The following is a 24,082-nucleotide window of genomic DNA, read 5'->3' as shown; positions in this document are numbered from 1 at the left end:
CCTTCGAAACATCAATCGACGTCAAATCTCAAACACAACAATCGCAACAATTATCCAATCACTGATTTAAACCATTAATTATTATTATTCGCGTTTTTATATTTATTTCTTTTAAAATATTAGGACTCAGAATTATATCATCACCGTCCACCGTCAGCTCATCGATGTTCATCGCTGACGGCGGTGAAATCAGTCGGTGCCCGAATAATTCAGGTGTCCATACCGATTCCACCGATTATTCAATAATTTTTCAAACAAAATAATTATTTTATTTCACGAAATCCATCAATAGTTCCTGCAGAAAACCAAACAATTTCAATAATTAACAGATTCCCAAAACAGACGCGTGCAAACGCACACATAACACACAGAGTAACCGGGTAACGCAGAGACAGCCGACAATAAGCCGGAAAAATAAGAGCATAGAACACAATCCATACACACACGAATCAGTACAGAACAGAACCATAGTACCAAGAAATGAACCAATAACCAACTGCATAAACAAACCCCCCCCCTTTGCAGCGACGCCCACGCGCCGCCGCCTCACCGGAAACGGAGAGGGGCGGCGATAGGGAAATAACAAAAAGAACAACAGCACAGACAGTAAAGTACACACAACACGCACAGCTATACACACGTATATACATCCATATATATATATATATGCATACACCAGTAAACCGAATCAGAACCACCAGCCTTACCGGACTGAGCGGCGGCGGCGGTACCGGAAAATAGGGCCGGAGAAAGAGACGCAAAAGAGAGAGCTTGTAGGGGGAGTACAAGAGAAAAGAGAGGGATTGAGACTGATGTCTACCCACACTCAGAAACAGATAACTCCCCCCCCTTTGAACCCAATTACACGACATGTGTCCAATTTAATGGATACGTGTCGTTCCCTGACTGACTACACACCGACTTTCACCGATTAATCCATTTTAATGATATAATTTGTGAATAAATTTTAATCAAAACCATACCAAAATAATCTTAGAATTTTATAAATATCCCGAATTTAATAAAAACATAAATTTCGTAATTTTAAAATATTTTCTGAAATGCAATTTATACCCGCTTTTATCAATTAAACGAACCAACGCGCGGGTGAAATTAATCCCAAAAATTTCTAAAATAATTTTAAAATTCTCGAAATATTCCAAACTTCAATAAATATGAGTTTCATAATTTTTGTAGAATTATAGAATTAAATATGGATTTTACAAATAAAAGTAATCAGAAAATCATTTAAAGATAAATAATTAATAAAATATTGATTTCTCATTTTTATAAAATCCTAAAAATAATTATTGTAATTATTAAATCATAAAAACAATTTTAGAGACACTTCAAATATTTATACAAATAAATTTGCATTAAATCCACTTTAAAAGTGAAACAATTCAATACAATTCCTTAATTAGTCACGCGGACAACCCGATACATCAAAAATCACACATAAACAATAATCAAACAACACATAGCGGTCAAAACCAATACACATATTTTATTTAATTAATAATTTCCATAATAATCACATATTTAAATACTTCAAAAATATACGAGTCGTTATATCCTTCCCCCCTTAAAAAGATTCTGTCCTCAGAATCTGGTCTAATTACACAAGTGAGAATATTTGTCAAGCATATCTGACTCTAGTTTCCATGTAGACTCTTCTACTCGAGGATTTCAAACGTATTCACTATAGATATACACTTATTTCCAACGACTCGCCTTTAACGGTAAAAAATTTGGATCGATCACTATATGCAGAACAAACTTGGACAAGAGCCCATTGGCTCCTAATCAATCACTTAATTTGAATCTGATACTTATCGCCTTAACATTGACACGTAGAACATATTATATGTACATACTGCTATTACGGTAATATCAACTCATGAACAACTTTATCTATATTTATCAATACCTTAAATGGTCTACTAGTTTTAGGACTTACCCTGTCCCTTCTACTCAGACTTATCCAGTCTTTTTCAAGATGAAACTTGTACTAAAACTACTGGTTCTATTTCTATACTCATACTCTCTCTCGATACAATTTCACCTTCTTTCTTTGTCTACTCTGAGCTGCTTCAATCAAAATCACTATGCCCTTGGTGTGCTGAATCAACTTAGAATTTGACAACTTCCTTTCTTCCATTTTGTTTTAATAAAGTGGGGACCTACTTTTGCGTCCATATAAGACTTGGTAAAGTGGCATTCTAAAGCTGACATCGATGATAAATGATCATTCCAGTGTTTCCTTAAAACTCAACCTCTCAACATATATTATACTTCCTAAATCACTTCCTTACTTTGACTCTCCGTTTAAGGATGATAGGCGGTGCTCATTTTCAACTTTAGCTTTGAAACATTTAAACATCTTCTATTCGTTTCTATCCATTAAGGTTGAAAAGTAATCTCATATATTCACTTATTATCACCTTTAGGTAATTGAACTTCATATTCTAATCTTTCCAATTCCTTTATTAACTCCTCAGGGGTCTTAATTACATCCAATCCTTTCTTTCTACACAAGGCATCTGTTACCTTTTGGCTTTGTTTAGGTAGTTGTTAGTGGATTAATCAGAATCTTTTGTTAACCTCGATCAAAATTTCATACTTGAAGACTCAACGTATAGTTGTTTTCCTTCTAATCTTTGGAGAAAAATCCTTGGGCATTCCATGTAGACTTTCTTATTCTTTGAGTAGTTGAGGGTGTTATCAATAAATACAGTTTATTTATCTGAGTACTCTTTATACACCATGTTCCTTAATTCCTTATAATCAACTAATACATTTGTTATTTCGCATAATATCACCGGAGCTTGTAATGTTCATAACTCATTTTAATCATAATCTCTAATAGGTTCTCAAGTCAGATCTTAAGTTAATTCCTGAGACATAACATACTTCTTGAATTAGGTCTCGTAAGTAATAAATTCTTTATAGGGGTCACTTATTCTTAGTCGTTGTTTTATTGAACTCCCGCTAATCAGTACATAATCTCATAATTTTATTCCTTTTCTTCAACAACATCACTGGTACATTTTACGATTAACTTCTTGTAAAACCACTCCTTGGTCTGCCTTGTTCACTAGGCCTTCGATACTTTGCCTTAATTCTTTGACATGTCCAACACTTCCCAATCTATTTTGAAATTCCCTTCTTACACCTGGTTATCACTATGTTTCGTTAAATTTCCATAAATCTTGGCATCTCTTCAATAGATTAAATACTGTATATTGTGAATCCCTGTAGGATCTCATTTCTAAATTCCTTTACTTGTAACATCCAAATGCTGGAAGAAAACCTAGGAATATCATGATCATTCTTCTGGATGGATAATCTTCCTCTTACTCACTATTAACATCATGATCCATTATCTTCCCTTGACATCTCCTTATCTTTTCTTAACAATTCTGACTGAAAGGTCATACTACCCATCCCTGTTTCCTTGGAATTATATATCTGACTTCCAATTCCAACTTCTAAAATTCCATAGATAATTCTTCTGATACAGTTTTTATGTTTGTTCTCTCCTTTTTACTTATCGCCTGCCTCTACATTTGCTTTTCCTCGTGAGTACATACTTCAAACTTTTATGGTCTGTATAGATCTTACACTTTTCTCCATACATATCATGTTTCCTAATCTTTCAAAGCGAATATTATTACTGCTAGTCCCAAATTATGAGTAGGATACTTCTGTTCATAAGGTTTCGATTGCCTGGGTGCATATATTAACTTTATTGTGCTGCATCAACATACCTCATACTCCCTTATGAGAAGCATCACTATAAACTAACAAATCTCCTTGATACCTTCAAAGTGATAAAGCAGGTGCTGTAACCATTCTTTCATTTAACTCCGTAAAACTTTCTTCACCCTTCTCCATTTCATATAAACTTCTTTCTTTTCCTGGTTAGCTTTGTCAAAGGTATTGCAATTTTCAAGAAATCTTGCACAAATTTTCAGTAATAACCGGTCCATGGTCAAACTTCTCACTTTTGTTGGTGCTTTTGGTCTTTCTTTATTCATAGTAACTTTAATTCCTACTGAATCTCCTTCGGTCTCCTCCTTACTGACTATTTATGCTTTCTACCATCAAAACTTTCACCTTGTAAACTTTTCATACAACATCTTTCTTCTTCAACTTCCCGGCTATCATTAAATGTTTTACATGGTCCTCCGTTAACTTTAAGTAACACAACTACAGCTTATCCAGATATTCCTTAAAGATTCCGTCCATCAAGTTCAAATATTACTGGTATATTGGTTAATCCAAATGACAATACGAGAATTTTATAACACAGTACTTAGTTCTGAAAATTATCTTTGATATGTCCATAGGTTTAATCTTCAATTGGTGAAATACCAAGTCTTAAATCAATCTTATAAAAGTACTTTGCTTCTTTCGTTTGATCAAACAAATCATTGGTTCGAGGTAACAGATACTTGCTCTTGATAGTAAACTTGTTGAGCTTTCGCTAGTCGACACATAATCTCATACTTCCATCTTTCTTATTAACAATTAATACCGGTGCACTTTAGGGGGTACACTAGGTCTAATCGCTCCTTCTTCTAACATCTCTTGCATCTACTTTGCTAACTTCCTCATTTTAACTGGTGCTATTTTGGGTAAGGCCTTAGTCACTGGCTTCGTCTCAGGTGCTAAGTCAATCGCGAGCTTCATTTCTCTATCTGGAGGAAATGTTGATAACTCATTTGGAAACATATCTTGAAACTCTTTAATTGCTATAAAATCTTCAAATTTTGTTTGCTTCTGACTTTTATTTATCTCCTAATCACCATAATGCTGACATCTTGATCACCGTAATCATCGTTAACAAATTCTTTACCCTCCTTCTTCCTTTATACCTCATCATATTTTCATTTGACATCTTCAGGACTATCTTTTCATCACGTTGGTTTGTCTGGGCATCATACTTAAATAGTTAATCCATTCCTTAGAATAATGTCAAATCCTCTTATTTCAAATGATATCAATTCTTCACAACTTATTGCCAGAAATCTCAATTCCACCATTGGTACTTACTTATTCAACAATTACAAGTTCTTGACTTGCTAGTCCTTTGATCATAATCTTATTGATTCAACAGGGTAATTCATCTTATCAACAAAACCTTGAGAGATAAACAATTAAGTTTCTCTCACATCTTTTAATACTTTAACGCGTAAGGTATCCACAATAATCGTTCACATCACCGCATCTGTATTCTGAATAACATATTTCACCGAAAAATCATAAACTCTCATTCTTGGAGACATATTCCTTATTGGAGTAGATTCCCTTGACTCTTAGTGCATTCCTGACTGGGTTAGTGATTTGCAATTCTTACCATATATCGTTGTTTCCTTTCCATGCATGAGAGGTAGATGCAACTTTGCCCGCTTGGTTCAGAATACGTTGATTTTTACTTGAAAAACTTTTTGCAAAGAACAACAGTACGACAGAACAACTAGAAGGATTCGCAATTTTAATAAACTTAGAGTTGGAAAGAAAGAAGAAGTGATGATTTGAATATGAATGAGACAACCACATTGGTACTTAAGATGGCCAGTCTTTCGTACCATATGGCATACAGCACATGATTAGGTGGCGTCCCACCCGACTCTTCATCATCTAGACAAAGCGTATCACCATAACATTGTTTGTCCCAATCAGAGAGCAAAACTTGAGGGGAATAATTAAATTTGAAAGGAATGCATACCTCCTTTTTGATATCATCATAAGAAGTTTATTAAGAAAAGAAGATCATACATTTTTAGGAATTAAAAAGGAATATACGCTGTAATATTGAAGACAAGAATGATACCATTGGTCACCATCCATATTTCACTTGTATTCATGTTTCGAGCTTGTTCGATCATATTCCAATTGTGTCATATAACAACTTTAGAAAGTACGCTGAAATGCCTTCACAAATTAAGCATTATGGTAGATTCTTACTTGTTAAGTCTTGCATCTCTAACATCGCACCTACACGTATAATACTTTAACAATTCGATCATAATGGCGTCCCTACCAGATAACCTCGAGTTTCCTCTTTTCAATTTAGAATAACCCCGAATCATTCAACATAGCGATCCTTTTGTTAATAATATTCTTCTTTTAGGAAAATCTGGAAATCTTCTCAATCTCCTTCAGTCATACTCAGGCTTCTGTTAGATCAATGAATTCTTTGAACTTGGATAGTCCTAGTAATTGGATGAGTAATTGCTCCGTACGCTGATTCTGTTGTTAATCTTATCAAACAATATTTATACCTTTCTGTTAGGAATAATCAACTTCTTCATAATCGCGGATCACTTTGTCCTCTGAATTAACAATACTAAATCTAAAATAAGTATCCTTCCAGGTAATCTGGGTCTTTTAACAAATAAGAAACTCAAGTAGTAACTTGACAACCAATGTTTAAAACTTATTTTATTCAAAAAGGCTTTTAGAAATTTTGTAAGGAAAAATCTTTTTCGAAAACTTGTTAAAATTTTGAAAATCATAAATCTGGTTGTCCTTACAGTATGAGTTGGTTGTTGTCCTTCCGACCTATAGCAAGGTACCAAATTAAAGAAACGAACACATAAAGGTCCATTCACTTCAATCTACCTTCTCTCCTTTATTGGATCCATTTGCCTTCCTTAATCGACGATCACTTCAATTATCGTTGCATGTTATTGTATTCGTAGCTTCACATCAACACTTTCATACTGGTAATGCTCCCGTCATCAACTTTGCAATCGTTAAGTAGAACATGTTATCCAATAGTCAACAAGTCCACTGACGACACATCACATTGTTACTACAAATATATCACATCGTCATAACCCCATTATCTAACTCCTAAGAAAGCTCCAGATCCATATTCTTCTCTAATTCTCTTTCAAAACTCATCTAGTCCATTCCACAATCTAGTCATGGGTGGCCTAACTACTAATGACTTCTTTTAACCTGATAACAACTATCCTCCTGAACACTTGAATCTTCTTTCTAAACTTCTTCTCACCTTTATTTACATCTCAAGTACCCACCACTTACAGTAGCTTTCAAATCCATCCTCGTAGGTACTGTTGCGTCATCGGACAGGTTTTAAACCGAGGGTATAGAACAAGAGGTAGGGTAAACTAAAGAGATACACTCACAGCTGAATGTCCAGTAAAACAAGAATAAACGGATGGAGGTTCTTAAATAGGTAGTCTCGTATCAAGAGGTGGTAGAATAACGTAGAATAGCTTAAAGAGGTGCGATTGTCATAACAGAAGGTAGTACCATTAATACTGATGGAGGAACAAGGTGCAAATCAAATCCGAGAGAAGATGACGATCCTTGAACGAAAAACTCCAAATGATCAAACGATACAGGGAAATCAGGATCTGCCATTGCCTTTGTCTGGAAAACACGTCACAAGTTAAGAATCCCGAATCGCAATACGAACCGTGTCGGAGACCTACTATACAATGGCACTCAACCTCACAACGTCTTATCTTTCTATTTCCTATTCCTAATCCTAACCCTCTACCCAATCCCTACAATCTAGGCTTGTTTTCGTGACTTATAACCTCTAGCTCTGATACCAACCTGTGGCGCCCTCCAAACCCGGGTCAGAAGTTTGGGGTCCACAACACATACACAATATATAAACATGTATAGGAGATACTATTTGCAATGACCCTGCTTTACACAACCACGGATTGCAACAGGTTAAAGTATGAAAATAAGCCACAAACTTAACTTTTATTACAACGTACCAAATCCCAACTAATTTAACTTACAACTAATAATAAAATTATTCTTACAATCTTACTATCTCACTACCGCAATAAGCTCCTGCTAGCTCGATCCAACTCAATCAAGAATACTAGCTCGTACATTAAACTGGGAAACCTCGCTATCAACCATATCCTTCTTAACTGTAGAATACATAAAAAAAATCGCAAGAGTGAGCTAACTAGCTCAGCAAGTCACAATGACAATAATTGAGGTTAATCAATGATCAAACAAAATGATTCAGAGGAATCAAGTTTATTGCTAAACAATCATTAGAATTGTATATTCATTTTAAGTTTTAAAACCAAGGTTAGGCTGCTGATCAGTCACGCACTAACCCCGAGCAAAGCACACAACACTGCTCTAATTACTGGATCCAAGGCACACATTGGCCTAACTTGACCATTGATATGGTCTGACCACGATTCTGGTCCATATATAAAAAAAACTATCCAATTCTAAAGCAGTTCAATATGATAAACAATATAATTCGATAAAATGAGATCATAATCAATGATGATTAAACACTTGAATAAAAATGTATGGAAACTCATGGATATCATAAGGGTATATCAGGGTATGTATAAGAAACGGTTTTCAGTCTGTAAAAGGATCAGGTATTAGACCAATAATGATTTTTCAAGGTATAGTTCTTTGATGTTATAAAGAATGGTTGGAGTATAAAAGTTTCTATGTTTTCAAAAAAATTTGTTCCAGTGTTTGGTGTTTGGTAGTTATACATTTGGGGAGTAGTATCATACTTATGTGGTTTGGTATCTGAGAATCAACAAAGGATGGTTTACAAAGAATAAAGCTTACGGCTCAAAGTTCAAATGATGTGATCCGGTTTCAAGGCTATATGATTCAAAGTACTAACAATATAAAACAGAATTATTTTGAATGCTTAACAATATGTTACAAGTGAGTTTAAAAATATTTGCACTTTATCTCGAGAAAGGTTTAGAAGTACTTGCTTTACAGGGCTTTACAACTATTACCGATCAACTCTGATCCGACTCTGCCGCTCAGGATATAACGTCCAACCACTAGATCACATTGGATTTGACTTCGACACTCAGGTTTTTCTGTTGAAACTCTACCGAGCTCGACGATTGACTATTAGGTCATCTTTAGCCCAACGTCCACTTTCGGTTTCCCGACTAGAACCTACAGGGGCGAAATACTCTATGTTAGACACTCAGTTATGCTTGACATATCCTCGCGACAACCTACCCATATGATAGCATATTCCGACTCGTAATTATTCATATTATAATACCACAGACAACAACTAGGGTTCACGTTCTCGAAATTGGTCCAGTGTTCATTTTCAGAAAATGCGTATACTCGTCATTTTCCGAAATTAGGGTTACTGAGTTTTGGACAGAACATTCACCATAACATATAACCAAGTTCGTATAAAGTATAAGTATATATATTCAATTGACGTCCCGATAATTACCGGATACGCTCCTGCATTTCCATAGTTGATATCCCGAAAATCGGGCAGCGTCTCCTTTGTTTATCGGACTACCCGTCGAAACATCAATCGACGTCAAATCTCAAACACAACAATCGCAACAATTATCCAATCACTGATTTAAACCATTAATTATTATTATTCGCGTTTTTACATTTATTTCTTTTAAAATATTAGGACTCGGAATTATATCATCACTGTCCACCGTCAGCTCATCGATGTTCATCGCTGACGACGGCGAAATCAGTCGGTGCCCGAATAATTCAGGTGTCCATACCGATTCCACCGATTATTCAATAATTTTTTAAATAAAATAATTATTTTATTTCACGAAATCCATCAATAGTTCCTGCAGAAAACCAAACAATTTCAATAATTAACATATTCCCAACACAGGCGCGTGCAAACGCACGCATAACACACAGAGTAATCGGGTAACGCAGAGACAGCCGACAACAAGCCTGAAAAATAAGAGCATAGAACACAATCCATACACACACAAATTAGTACATAACAGAACCATAGTACCAAGAACTGAACCAATAACCAACTGCATAAACAAACCCCCCCCCTTTGCAGCGACGCCCACGCGCCACCACCCTCACCGGAAACGGAGAGGGGCGGCGATAGGGAAATAATAAAAAGAACAGCAGCATAGACAGTAAATTACACACAACACACATAGCTATACACACATATATACGTCTGTATATATATATGCATAAACCAGTAAACCAAATCAAAACCTCCAGCCATACCGGACTGAGCGGCGGCGGCGGTACCGGAAAACAGGGCCGGAGAAAGAGACCCAAAAGAGAGAGCTTGCAGGGGGAGTACAAGAGAAAAGAGAGGGATTGAGACTGATGTCTACCCACACACAGAAACAGATAACTCCCCCCCTGAACCCAATTACAAGACACGTGTCCAATTTAATGGATATGTGTCGTTCCCTGACTGACTGCACACCGACTTTCACCAATTAATCCATTTTTATAATTTGCGAAAAAATTTTAATTAAAACCATACCAAAATAATCTTAGAATTTTATAAATATCCCGAATTTAATAAAAACATAAATTTCGTAATTTTAAAATATTTTCTGAAACGCAATTTATACCCACTTTTATCAATTAAACGAATCAACGCGGGGGTGAAATTAATCCCAAAAATTTCCAAATTAATTTTAAAATTCTCGAAATATTCCAAACTTAAATAAATTTGATTTTCATAATTTTTGAAGAATTATAGAATTAAATATGGAATTTACAAATAAAAGTAATCAGAAAATCATTTAAAGATAAATAATTAATAAAATATTAATTTCTCAATTTTATAAAATCCTAAAAATAATTATTGTAATTATTAAATCATAAAAACAATTTTAGATACACTTCAAATATTTATACAAATAAATTTGCATTAAATCCACTTTAAAAGTTAAACAATTCAATACAATTCCTTAATTAGTCATGCGGACAACCCGATACATCATAAATCACACATAGATAAAAATCAAACAACACATAGCGGTCAAAACCAATATACATATTTTATTTAATTAATAATTTCCATAATAATCACATATTTAAATACTTCAAAAATACACGAGTAGTTATACTACCTGTCTTTGTGCAAGATTTCAAGCAGATCCAAGAGAACCTCACTTAACAGCTGTGAAAAGAATTTTCAAGTACCTTAAGGGTACAGCTGATCTGGGATTGTGGTATCCTAGGGAATCAGACTTTAAGCTAATAGGTTACTCAGATGCAGATTTTGCAGGGTGCAAAATTGACAGGAAAAACACAAGTGGAAGCTGCCAATTTCTTGGAGGCGGATTAGTTTCTTGGTTTAGCAAGAAACAAAAGTCAATTTCCACATCAATTGCCGAGGCAGAGTACATTGCTGCAGGAAGCTGTTGTGCACAAATTCTTTGGATGAAGAATCAGTTACTGGATTATGGGTTAGAATTTTCTAAAATTCCTATTTACTCTGATAATCAAAGTGCTATTGCTATGACAGGTAATCCAGTTCAACACTCAATGATAAAACACATCAGCATTAGGTACCATTTCATAAGGGAACATGTGATGGAAGGTACAGTGGATTTGTATTTTGTTCCAATAGATCAACAACTAGCAGATATCTTCACAAAACCACTATGTGAAGCTACTTTTACAAGATTAGTAAATGAACTTGGAATGGTTTCAGGTTCTTTCTCTAAATCTGTTTAGTTTATGTTCTGATACATCAGACTTTATGATCAGTATTTACAGATATTACTCTCTTTATGTAATTTGTGCTTAAACTGAAATTTACCTAAGTGATGATTGTTGTCTGATGTGAATTTCTAAACTCTGATAGTGATATGAATGTTTCTGTAACTATTCAATCCAATGAGGATAACTGTGCTAGATGCTGACCTAGTAGTCTTTAATATACTAAAGATCCCATGTTTGAAGTAATTGTTTATGTGGAAATCTTTTGACACAGGCAAATTTTGATATGGAGCTTGGTTAGGTTTACTTTGTGTATCTTATTACCAAGTCAAAAACTAGAATGGTGCTTCTTATCTGTTAAGTTCTGATGTTTGTAAATCTTATGGGTGTACTAAGTTCTGATAAGCCTCACTTATAAAAAAAAGTAAAGAAAAGAAATAAATATCAGGTACTCCTTTGAGATCTAGAGAAAAAATGTATGTGGAAGGGAAGACCCAAGTGAATTGCTGGTATTAAGTAATATGCATTAGAAAATCAAAATAAAATTTTCTTGGTGACTTTTCACATTCTCTGATTACTGGAGAAATACTCTGATAATAGCATAAATTCTGATAAGCAGTCGTGACTCACTTACACTGAGAAACCGTTGTAAAAAGGAATTTCAAAAGATGCATAAAATGAGCACAAAACAGTTGAGGTGGACTCATGCATGAACTCATTCTGTAGTGGACTCCAGACTAATGACAGATTTTGAGCAAAGTTCTTAGTTATGCCTTATTTCTAAGATGTACTGAAGTGAATCAGACTTTACTCTTTGTCTGATATTTAACTTAAAGCACACACTTACACTCCATATGAATGATGGAAAATACTGTGGTGACCAATATTGTTTTAGATGAACAGTTTAAGTGTCAGTTACATAAATTCTGAGGACAAGTTCTGATGGAAGTTCTAATGATTAAGTTCTGAGGAAACCATATCAGTATTTGTGTGAAGAATTACAGAAATAAACATTCACTTTTTGGGTTAAGAAGCCATATTCTGATGACTTTTAAATTCTGATAATAATCAAGTTCTGATGCTTACGTAGCAGTATTTATTTACTTGATTTATTTTTAAGTCAATACTTGAACGGTTATATTTTATCAGAATATTGGTTTATGTGAGATAAAGACAGTCATAATAATTTTTTTATGTGAGATGACTTGTGCTTTTTTGAAAAACTGGATGTACATGGTAATCATTACTTATTTCCCGTGCCCCTTAACTTTTGTTTTAACTGCTGCATGCCTGGCAGGTGTAAAGTCTGTTCCACTTCTCAATAACTGTTGTCACGTGGGGTGTCTAAGTAAAAGAGATAAATTCAAATCTTTTATTTACATTTCTATTCTACTTACTCTCTCTCTCTTTTTCTTATTTTCTCATACTTTCTGAAGGTTTACTATACAGACATTTTATCAAAAACTTTTCAGGCATTCTTAATTCTCACTCGTTTTCAATGGCAACCAAGGATATAAGCTTTGATGGAGCAAAGTCCGTCCCCAACAACTATGATGTCATTCTCACTAAGAGTGAAGCTCCTTCTGAATTTCATTTTATTCAGGATTTTTTATCTCATAGTGAAATTGGGTTTGCATTGACACAACCATCCAGTATATCTGGAACTCAAGTTCTGACATTATGGCGTACTAGACATTATGATGATGGTGGTAAGCATGGGACTTCAAACATCGTATTTACAGCAAATGAGGTTGAGTATGTTGTTACTCCAGGAGCAGTTCGTAAAGCTCTACACCTACCTGAATCCTGTCAATTCAGTTCTGTTGTGGAGGAGCCCTTGCTACAACAAATGATGGCTAATCTTGGGTATGAACGGAGTTTGGCTAAGTTGGGTCAACTCAAATGCCCATATATTTGAATGGAATGAAGCTTCTTCTTCGATTGCATCACGAAGACGTTTGCCAACAAATGCTCAAATTTTGATGCCATTTCTATTCTGACACAACAAATTGGGTATGCACTCCTAAACCAGTCTCATTTTGATTATGCAAAGACTGTGTTATATTTTATAGGAGATAAAATGAAAGAGGACAGGAATGTAGTTTACTTTGCTAGGTTCTATCAGTTAATTTACAATTACTGTACAGATGATGAACCAAAACTAGCAGGTGAACTCATAGAACCTTTTAGGTTAGCAAAAAGGGCTTTTACTGATCTTTTCACTGCTGATAACAAGAAGGGAGTTTTGAGACCCCTTAGAATTCCTTTATCAGTAAAGCAAGCTCTTATAAATGCTGACGTTGCTACATATTCATTGCTATATCCTGATGTCTAACCCACCAACACACAACAGTCATCAGTACCTACTCCTGTCACTCAACAACCACAAACATCAGATCATGCAAATCAACCATCAGCACCTACAGTGAAGCCTTCTTCTTCTAAATCAAAGAGGACAAAGACTGTACCTCAGACACAACAAAAGAGAAGGAGGATGATTCTGAAAGATGAATCAGAAGATGAGGCACAGGTTCAAACATCAAAACCTGTTGCAGAAGTGGTTGAGGAAATGTCTCCTCAGAAAACAAAGGAAACTGGGAGTTCTAGGCCACTCAAAAGGCTTAGAAAGATAAATTCTGATGATAAAGCTCCCACCGTCTCTCCATCCTTGAAGACATGGAAGAAACAAAGAGCTAAATGGGACACAGTTGAGTCAGATTCAGAGGATGAGGAAGTAGCAGCTAAGGAAGGGGATCAGGAATCTCTGATCCTAAAGGAGCCAATTGTGATTCAATCCCTTCCATCTACACAAACAGAATTTGCTGAAGCCACTACATCTACACCTCCACGTCACCAATTCAAGCTGAAGACACTGCTCAAGATAGAGTGCCTACACCTCCTGTGTCACCTATCATTGAAAAAGTACATGCTGAAGACCCAGGTACAAGTGCTGAAATAGATATTCACAACTTGGTTGTGCCTGAGATTCTGTACTTAGAAGCTCCAACCATTCTTCAACAAACTACACCAACAACACCAATTTTAGATGCTAATCTCAATGCAGATATTCCAACAAAACCTCTTCTGAATCTAGATGATGAAGCTCAGATATTAGGTGAGCATCAGAATTTGGATGTTGATCAGAACTTGGAGGATGATTTTGAAACCTATATAGACTCACACACTATCATTTTATCATAGGAAGCTGATTCTACAGGCTCTGTAAGTTCTGATGCTATAAATGCTAAAAATACTGGTGAAGCTGCTACAAATTAAAATGTTGATGCAGCTGGTCCTTAGGACATGCACCTCTACCAGCAATTAATAAAGCTGATTTGATTAAGAAGTTTGTGAGAGGGGATGCACCAGTACCTTGGAGTGAAACTTCAAGAGAACAAGAATGGATCAAGGAGTGGAACAAAGTTGATTTTGTTCTTACTGTAAATATTCTTGCTGAGCACCTGGCTAAAGCTGATGAGATGCTTATGAATGATGATTTCAAAGCACAGCTCAGAGTTACTGTATTGAGTACAAGGCACCTTCAAGGTCAACACTCAATAACTCAAGCCAAGGTGAACAAAATTCAAGAAACCCTAATTCAGCAAGACATGAATGTCAAATTGGAAAAGAACAGGTTTTTTAAGCAAGCCTTTGACCGGACTGGGTACATAGAAAAGACTCAAGAAAAGCAGCAAGCTCAAATATCTGATATTTTGAAGAATCAAGCTGCTCAACAAGACCAACTCAATGAAATCCAAAACTCTGTGGAATTGCTTGTCTCTCTCCTATTACTTGATGATGCCAAAAAGGGGGAGAAAGTGCTTAAGTCCAAATGCAAAACTAATCAACCACTGAAGGGTAAGGATGATGATAATGATGACCAGGGAAACTCTGAAAGGGGTAGAGGTCATGATTAAGGCAAAGGCTCTTCATCTAGGAAAGCAGGAACTTCTACACAGAGAGCAAGTTCTGATGCTGGGAGAAGAACAAGTTCTGATACTGTTAAAAGGATGAGTTCTAGTGAACAAACTTTGAAACTTGATGAAGAGATTTCCAAAAGGCTGTTCCCAAAGGATAATCCAGGAATGGATATTGAAAGTCTGAAGGAAGAAGAAGCCAGACTTAAAGCAGAAAATGTCAAATCCAAGTCTAAAGCTCAAGGTATTGCAAAAAAACCTCCTAAGCCTAAAGGCATTGTGATTAAAGAGAAGATAAACTCTGAGGCAATTAAATCTGAATCCAAAGCCAAATCACAGGTGGAAGTTGATTCTAGATCCAAGGGTAAAATAAAAATTGATGAACCTGTAAAGGTATATATGCCAATCATGGATCTGGAAGCAAAATCTGATGAAGATACTAGTCTAATTTTGAAGAAAAAAAATATTCAAACAACCTCTGACATAGCTCATGTTGTTCAAGATCAGGACTTAGTAAATTCTGATATTACAATGAAGCAAGCAACCTCTGACAGAGCTCAAGTTGGCTTGATATTAGAAGATAAAGAAAAGGAAACCTCTGACATTTGTCATGTTAAACCTTCAAAAATTCTACTACCTGGGTTTACTAAAGCTCAACAGTCTACACAACTTTTGAAGACTACATCAAGTGATTTTGAAGCAAGAGTTATTAGAGGAAAGGAAGCTAGAGACAAATCAGGATTGGGTAGTTCTAAAGAAAAGAGGTTAAATAATACTACCTCTGATCCAACTTCTTTGAGTGAACCAGGAGTAGGAACAACTCCTGAAAGATTGAATCAACTGGAGTCTGTACATATGGTTTAACACTCTGTATTAAAAGAAGATATCATGCTATACTTCATGACAGATGGGAGGATATTCCAGATTAGAAAGAATGCTATTCGTTTGAAGTACTTTGAAGAATTGCAACATGTGTTATTTCTACTTCAAGTGAAAAATAGGTCAACGGATGGTGCTGCTAGTTACTTAAAATCTGATATTCAAAGGCAGAAGAAACTTTACTCTATAAAGTCTAACAGACCTTACTATCCTAAGTACAAAGCTCACAATGGTGATTTAGTTGAGATGAAGCCTAACACCGCCAAAATTATCACTACATTTCTTGGTATTAAAGGTCTTGAATTCAATCTAGAGTCTGATAAAGGCTATGTCATCAGACTGGATCAGGATATAAGGAAAGCAAAAATAAATGATCTCAGGGATGCTATCTTTCAAACAGGTGAAGATACAGTTGAACTTAAAGATGCAAAAAGGAGGATGCAAAATGAACTTGAATATGCTGAGAGAAGTCTGTTGAAGAACTATCTCAGAACAACTCCTGACATTAGAGAGATCACACACTCAAGCCATGTCAAGGACTACAACTGATAAATTCTGAAGGATATACAGGTTAAAGATGATATCAGACTTTAAGGATGGTAAAAGCTATAAAGACTGTGAGTTGTAGTTACTTAGTCAAATTCTCATATGCATTTGTACTTAATGTTTTTGACATCATCAAATATCTATTGAACTTGTATATTATGCTAATTTACAAGTTGGGGGAGATTTTTAGATATATTTGTGATGTCATGTCTAATGATGATTTGTGTTTAGTTTTCAGAACTTAACTAATAGGACAAATCAGGACTTAACAGGAAATCAGTACTTATACTGAAGTGAGAACTTAAGATATAAGAACTTAAGTTATCAGAACTTAAGATATTAGAAGATATTTATCAGGAGATAATATCAAGACTTAAGAAGACATTCAGATGAGGAAGACGACTGATTAAAGGAAAGAAGATTAAGACAAACACAAGAAGAGATATGCATGGAGAAGAATTCTATGAAGAATAGAATACTTGGAAGAAAAGATAACTAGTTGATATATTTTAAGATGCAGACTTATGTTCGATATCAATTAGAAGTTTATCTTGTAACTGTGTGTCTATATAAACACAACATAGGGTTTACACTATAAGTGTTATCATAATCGAGAATATTATTCATTGTAACGCTAGCAGCTCTCCTGATATTTGTTCATCACTGAGAGAGAACAGTTCCATTGTAATACTGTTTTATTAATAAGATTATTATGTGTTTCATACTTGTGTTCTTAATTCGATTTGATTGTAGTATACACTGTATTCAATCCCCTTCTACAGTGTGTGTGACCTAACATACCCTTAACCATAAGAGCACACAGTTGCATCATCTCTTCATCAACATCTATTTCAAGTAAACTTTTAGTATCTGAATCATCATCATCGGAATATGATGACTATGAATCAGACTTTATAATGAGAGCCTTTCCTTTGCCCCTCTTTGAGGCAACCACTTTAGGATATTCCTCCTCAGCTTTAAGAGCAACTGTCCTTGACTTTCTTTCATGCCTCTTGCTCCTTTGATCCATCTCAAGTTCATAAATCTTGATCATACCATAAATTTCATTAAGAGTAGTTTTAGTAAGGTCATAGTTGTCTCTTATGGTAGTAGAATTCAAATCCCAATTTTCAGGAAGAGCCAAAAGGAATTTTATATTTGAATCTTCAAGATCATATTCCTTGTCCACCAGTGATAGATCATTCAACAGTTTGACAAACCTGTCATATAAATCAGTTAATGACTCATCAACTTTTGACTCAAAGTGCTCATACTCTTTAGTGAGTATAGTCCTCTTGTTTTTCTTGATTGTATCAGTTCCCTGGCATCTTGTCTCCAAAGCATCCCATATCTCCTTTGTAGTCTTGCAATGAATTACCCTGTTTGACATGATATTATCAATGGCACTATACAGCAAATGCCTTACCCTTGCATCCTTGAAAATAGATGAGATGTCTTCAGCTGTGTAATCACCTTTCTCCTTTGGTATGGACTTTGCTGGTTGATCTGCAACTGTAACAGAGAGCTTGGTAGGCTTATATGGTCCTTCATTAATCCTATCAAGGTATTCTGGATATGTAGTTTCTAGAAACATAGCCATCTTCACTTTCCATATGGGATACTTAGAAGGTCTCAGTATGGGAACCCTAATAGTCTCATATCGACTGTGGGTTTCAGTGTTTTGAGTTTTGGTGGGCTTGGTTGGAGTTTGTGCTTCTTCAGACATGATTGTTTGGATATTTACTATATGTGTGTTAATAGAAAAGCTCTGATACCAATTATTAGGTCACACAATACTGTAGAAGGGGGTTGAATACAGTGTTTATACAATCAAATTGATTTAACACAAGTCTGTAACAAAGATCAAGTATATTCAATTAACTCTGTTACAATATGAACTGTTGTTCTCTCTCAGTGATGAACAAATATCACTAAGAGCTGCTATGTTACAATGTATAATCTTCTCGATAATGATAACACATATAGTGTAAACCCTAAGTCTGTGTTTATATACACAGTTACGAGATATATTCTAATTGATATGGAATACAATTATGTCTCCTAAAATATATCAATTAGATATCTTCTGCAAGTCTTCCAGTCTTCTAACTCTATTCATTCATATCTTCTTTTGTTTTAGTCTCGATCTCCTCCTGTAAATCAGCTTCATTCCTTATCTGAAAGTCTTCCCGCACTTAAGTTCTGATATGACCTTAAGCTCTGATATTAAGTTCTGACTTCCAGTAAGTCCTGATTTCAGTAAGTCCTGATTTGTCTTGTTGTTAAGTTCTGAAAACTAAACACAAATCATATTAGACATGACATCTCAAATATATCTAACAATTGGCAATGATGATTCTTGAGCCAAATAACGATTTATAAATTATTCTGCAATTTTTGAAATAAATAAATAAATGTAATAGTTAAATATCAGGTTGCGTGGTTGGTTTGGACTAAATTGATTGGTGTATGTGAATTGCGAATTGTCACTGATGGTTGAATTAGTGGATGGGACTTGGACAATTGGATTTTTGGTAATTGTGTTGTGATTGATTTGACATCGGGATGTTCGACGGGTTAGCCGATAATCAAAGGAAGTGCTGCCCGATTTCAGGAAATTAAATTACGGAAACGCGAGGCCGTACCCAATGACTATCGGAACGTCGATCGGTTATATATGAGTACTCTATACGGATCCTGATTATGTGTTGTGATGAAATACTTTGCTAAAACTGATTACCCTAATTTCAAAAAAAAGACAGATGTACATATTTTCTGAAAATGAGCATCGAACCGATTTTCAAGAATGTGAACCCTAACTAATACATGTATTATTATATGAAGTATGTTACGAGTCGGGCTATGTAATCGTAAGGGTAGAACTGATAGTGAGGATATGCCAAGCTTAAGTGATTGTCTAATCTAAGGTATTTCGACTCTGTAGGTTCCAGATGAAAGAACCAAGTTCCAAAGTCGGTTTAGGAATAACCTAGAGTTTGGTAGGAAAAGCTCTGCAAGATGCGGGTCGTTTAAGACCATCAGAACTAGATGTAGGATTAAGAGTGAAATGGGATAGTGATGGTTATCTGGCTTCTAGAAATCGCAGAAACAAAACATCAACAAAGTATCGAGATAAAAAGACGATGATGTTTTGAGACATAATGTCAGAATAGATGTGTCATTGCGAGTGTGACTAACTGCTAAAAACCCAAAGGCACGTATCTCTATCATCACTTATTGTTCAAGTGAAATTTATTTTGAATCCTATTATGCAAGTTTCTACGATATTCTAATTCCAGAATTATTCCATGTTTTTCATATCCAACTGCTTATTATTATGCAAGTATTGATTTCCCTATTCTCAATTCAGAATAGATAAATGTTTTACATATCACTGAATTAAATGCTTATTATGCAAATACTCTTCTGCTATTCAATGTTCAGAATAGCTAAGTGATTCTACTTATCAAATGAATGGAATTATAAATATTTTGGGTTTTGAGAAAAATGATTTCGTTGTAAGTATTCCTGCCCAAGTGAATGGGGGAATAAAATTATTTAGTATGTCGATTAATTATGTTCTTTTTCAATAAAATGTTTGAGATTGGATGGTTATTGGTTGTGTAACGCCCTCCAGACCCGGGGTATAAGTCTGGGGGTTACTAGCTAATCACCAAATCTGTACAATCTGATTAACAAATAATAAAGAAATAAATCTAAACCCCTTTTAACACTAACCAGGATCTTTTTAGGTTGAAGTATGAAAACAAGAACCACTAACTACTTTATTACAAACCAAATTCAAAATCTTACAAACTCTCATTATTACAAACCATTGTCTAACCAGTTTTTAAATTAATTTCATCTTTTATTCAAACACACACACTAATTATCTACACTCCACCTGTTCAGGAAACTCAAAGCTTTCTTCTTGGATTGGGATCAACACCTTGGGTATGAGAGGATCCCGAGGCTTGACCTGCTTCTTTACCACTCGAGTCCTGATGGGTTTCATATTCCTTTTTGACTGAAAACAATAAGATGAATAACAACAAAAAGGGTGAGCCAAAAATTGCTCAACAAGTCCACAAACTATAAACAGTGTTAAAGAAGTATAAATAAATCGGTAACCGGGGTATATCTGCAAAGATATAACCCCGCGAGAATAGAAAGAAGGCCATTACTGGCGAGTACAAATAAACTAAACTAGACACAAGTTCGCATCTATACCCTGTTGATCAGCCAGGATATAGTGCAGCTCTATATCCCACTATATAGATCCCGTCGGGCACCCAGGCACTACGGCTTATCTCAAGGATCCGGTTATGTCCCGTTCCTTAGGATTAAGTAAACTTAATCCCCAAAAGTATCATTATCCAGTCCATGGAGTAGCAACCGGAACAATCGGTATACTTTGATATATTCTAATCACCAGAATATATCAATATTTTTGAGTAACAATTGGAATATGAACAATGAATTCAAATGAAAAGGAGAAATCAAGAATCGAAATGAACTATGAACAAGAATTAAAAGAGTGCAAGCGTGATAAGAATCTGAAGAAATATCACTATTCTGAAATTAGAATAGGGGAAAAACTTGCCTTCTGCGGGACTCACTGCAATTATATCACCTTCGTCTATTAACGACTCAACCTACCTTGCTGGCTTAGCTTCTGTTAGAGAAATAGACTGGTTTAGTCATTTTGTACTTCAATTGCGTCTTGAACCGACTTCACATCGTTCCTATTATCTACCCATGCGCTTATGACTAACTCATATATTATATATTAACAAGTAAGACTCGATTAACCACATAATACACATAAGCATATAAGCACAGAATCATTCTCGTAGTTAAAATATTTTTTAGAATCAAAATCGAATCGCTTATCGCTCAACTGATCATTATCCGACTCGTTTCCTATTTTTAGGAATTTTTCGAACTCGTCTCGGCACGCAATTCGACTGATAATCAAACAAATAACAAATTCATCTAATTTCTAGAAGAAATTAGGCTTTAATATTATTTTTAATAAAAGAATTCATCTTTCTGAGTCAGAGTTCTTTCATTTCGCTCGAATCGGATTAATGGTCCAATTAATATCAATTAAACACGGATAATTCAATTTATTATTCAATATAAATAATTATTACTAATTTTTAAACCCTAAAATAATTTATTTTTTAAAATAATTATTTAAAAAAAATCAGAACTAAAAATGATTTTTCTATAATTTTTGGAATTAAAATGAATTTATTATGGTTTATTAAAAATTATTTGATTAATTATCAAAATAATTAATCATTTTTAAATAATTAATAAATAAATAATTGAGAAAATAATTAAATCTGATTTTTAGAAAATATTTCAGAATTATTTACAATATAAATCAATTAATTAAATACTTAATTAATTAATTTATAAAATGAATAAAACTTATTTTTAGAATTACTAAAAATAAAAATTAAAAATAATTTCCAGAAACAGTTGTCAGAAATTGTATTCTAACAATTTCGGATCAAAACCGGGTTTAAAAACCAGGTTGAAATCGGGTTATCAGGAACAATCCGGGTCGGGATGAACTGGCCCAAAAATTTCCAGAATTCGGCGAGTTCCCCGGACTCCGGCCATGTTCCGATAAGCCTCAAATCTTCACCGTTTGAGGTGATTCTTGAGGGGTTTTCATTGCAAATCATATCAACAATTCAGTCCAACAGTTTGTTCATCAAAATCATCCCAGCAACAATTTCTCCGGCCAAAATCGATTGAATACCGGCCAATAATCGAACTTACAGAATCATACATGAAATTGAACGTTTAATAGTGCAAATTATAGCTAATAACACCTACAATCAAAGCCCTAACATTACCAGAACCAAAGATTCACAGAAATTACAGAGTTATGATTTGAAAATCGAACATAAACCCTAGAAATCGAGTTCATCGATTCAAGTATCGTTTGTTCAATTAATTAGTACCAATTGATTGCTTACAACACAGAGAAACTATATCAGCCATCAAAATCATTCAACAACCCCTAGAACTAAAAACCCCGAATCGCAATTATGAACCCTAGAATCGAAATCACAAATATATTGATTTAAACATGAAATTGATAACACAACCCGAAAGAACAACTCAAGAGCTTCGTTTTGAGTACTTACAAGACTGTAATCGATGCTGGAAAATGATCAGAATCATTGCTCGAATTCTTGACCCGAATTGCAAACCCTAACCTGACTACAGAGAATTTTCTAATTTTCTGATTTTTAATTACTTAATTAATTATAATTAAATAAAAATTAGGCTATTTATAGTAGTAAAATTAATACTCCTAAATAAAATTAAGGCCCTAATTCTACACTTTTTAAAATTAATAGGCACCTAATTTATAATTTTTGAGTATTAAAATTTAATTTATAAATATTTTATTTATACAATATATATGCCAAAATTTTCCAAAAATTGTGAATAATGCAAAAATACAAAGAAATGGTATAAATGAAAGACCTTTAATTTTATAAAAATAAAAATGTGATTTTTGTGGGGGTTTTAACACCCAATGGGGCCCGGAAAAGTTATTTTTCGCAAAACAAGAAAATTTATAAAATGCCTAGATGTTCAGAATAATGCGATGGTAAAAGTCATTTGATGAAAAATAAGGCCCATTATTTTATTTGAAATATCTGCTTTAAAATCATGATTCGGGTTGTAAAACTTTTGAAATGCAAGCTATAAATGAAAAATAAAATATCTGGAAAATATCTTAAAAATACGTAACACATAGGAATTAGGGTTTGACAGTTAATTACACATAAATGACTTATTAACACACATAATTATTATAAATATGATATAATACAGACGTAAATTTCCTAGACGTTACAGGTTGCGTAAGAGGCCGAGGCACCGGTCCAGCGTGAGCTATTATACGGAAGTGTAATATCTTATAAGGCGAATATATGCCTTTTCTGGCACCCTATAGGTACCGTATGGCTGAGGGATATGGGTGGACCTATATTTACGGTATGGCTGCGGGATACCGGTGCTGTTTCGTGACTAATCATCAGGAACAACATAGTGAATAATTGGTTCCAATCTAAACTGTTGTTTCTAAATTGTTTTGATAATCATTGAATAAATGATTTATCAAGTATTTTGGTTTTGAATAAAAGGTGAAATGCAGTTTTGACTCAATTTCTGATTGATGTTGATATTTAGATTGTTGTTTAATATCAAAGGTGGTATTAGTA

This window comes from Apium graveolens, chromosome 5, assembly GCF_009905375.1.
Source record: "Apium graveolens cultivar Ventura chromosome 5, ASM990537v1, whole genome shotgun sequence".
In the NCBI taxonomy this organism is placed as follows: Eukaryota; Viridiplantae; Streptophyta; class Magnoliopsida; order Apiales; family Apiaceae; genus Apium; species Apium graveolens.
This window is presented reverse-complemented; position numbering follows the sequence as displayed.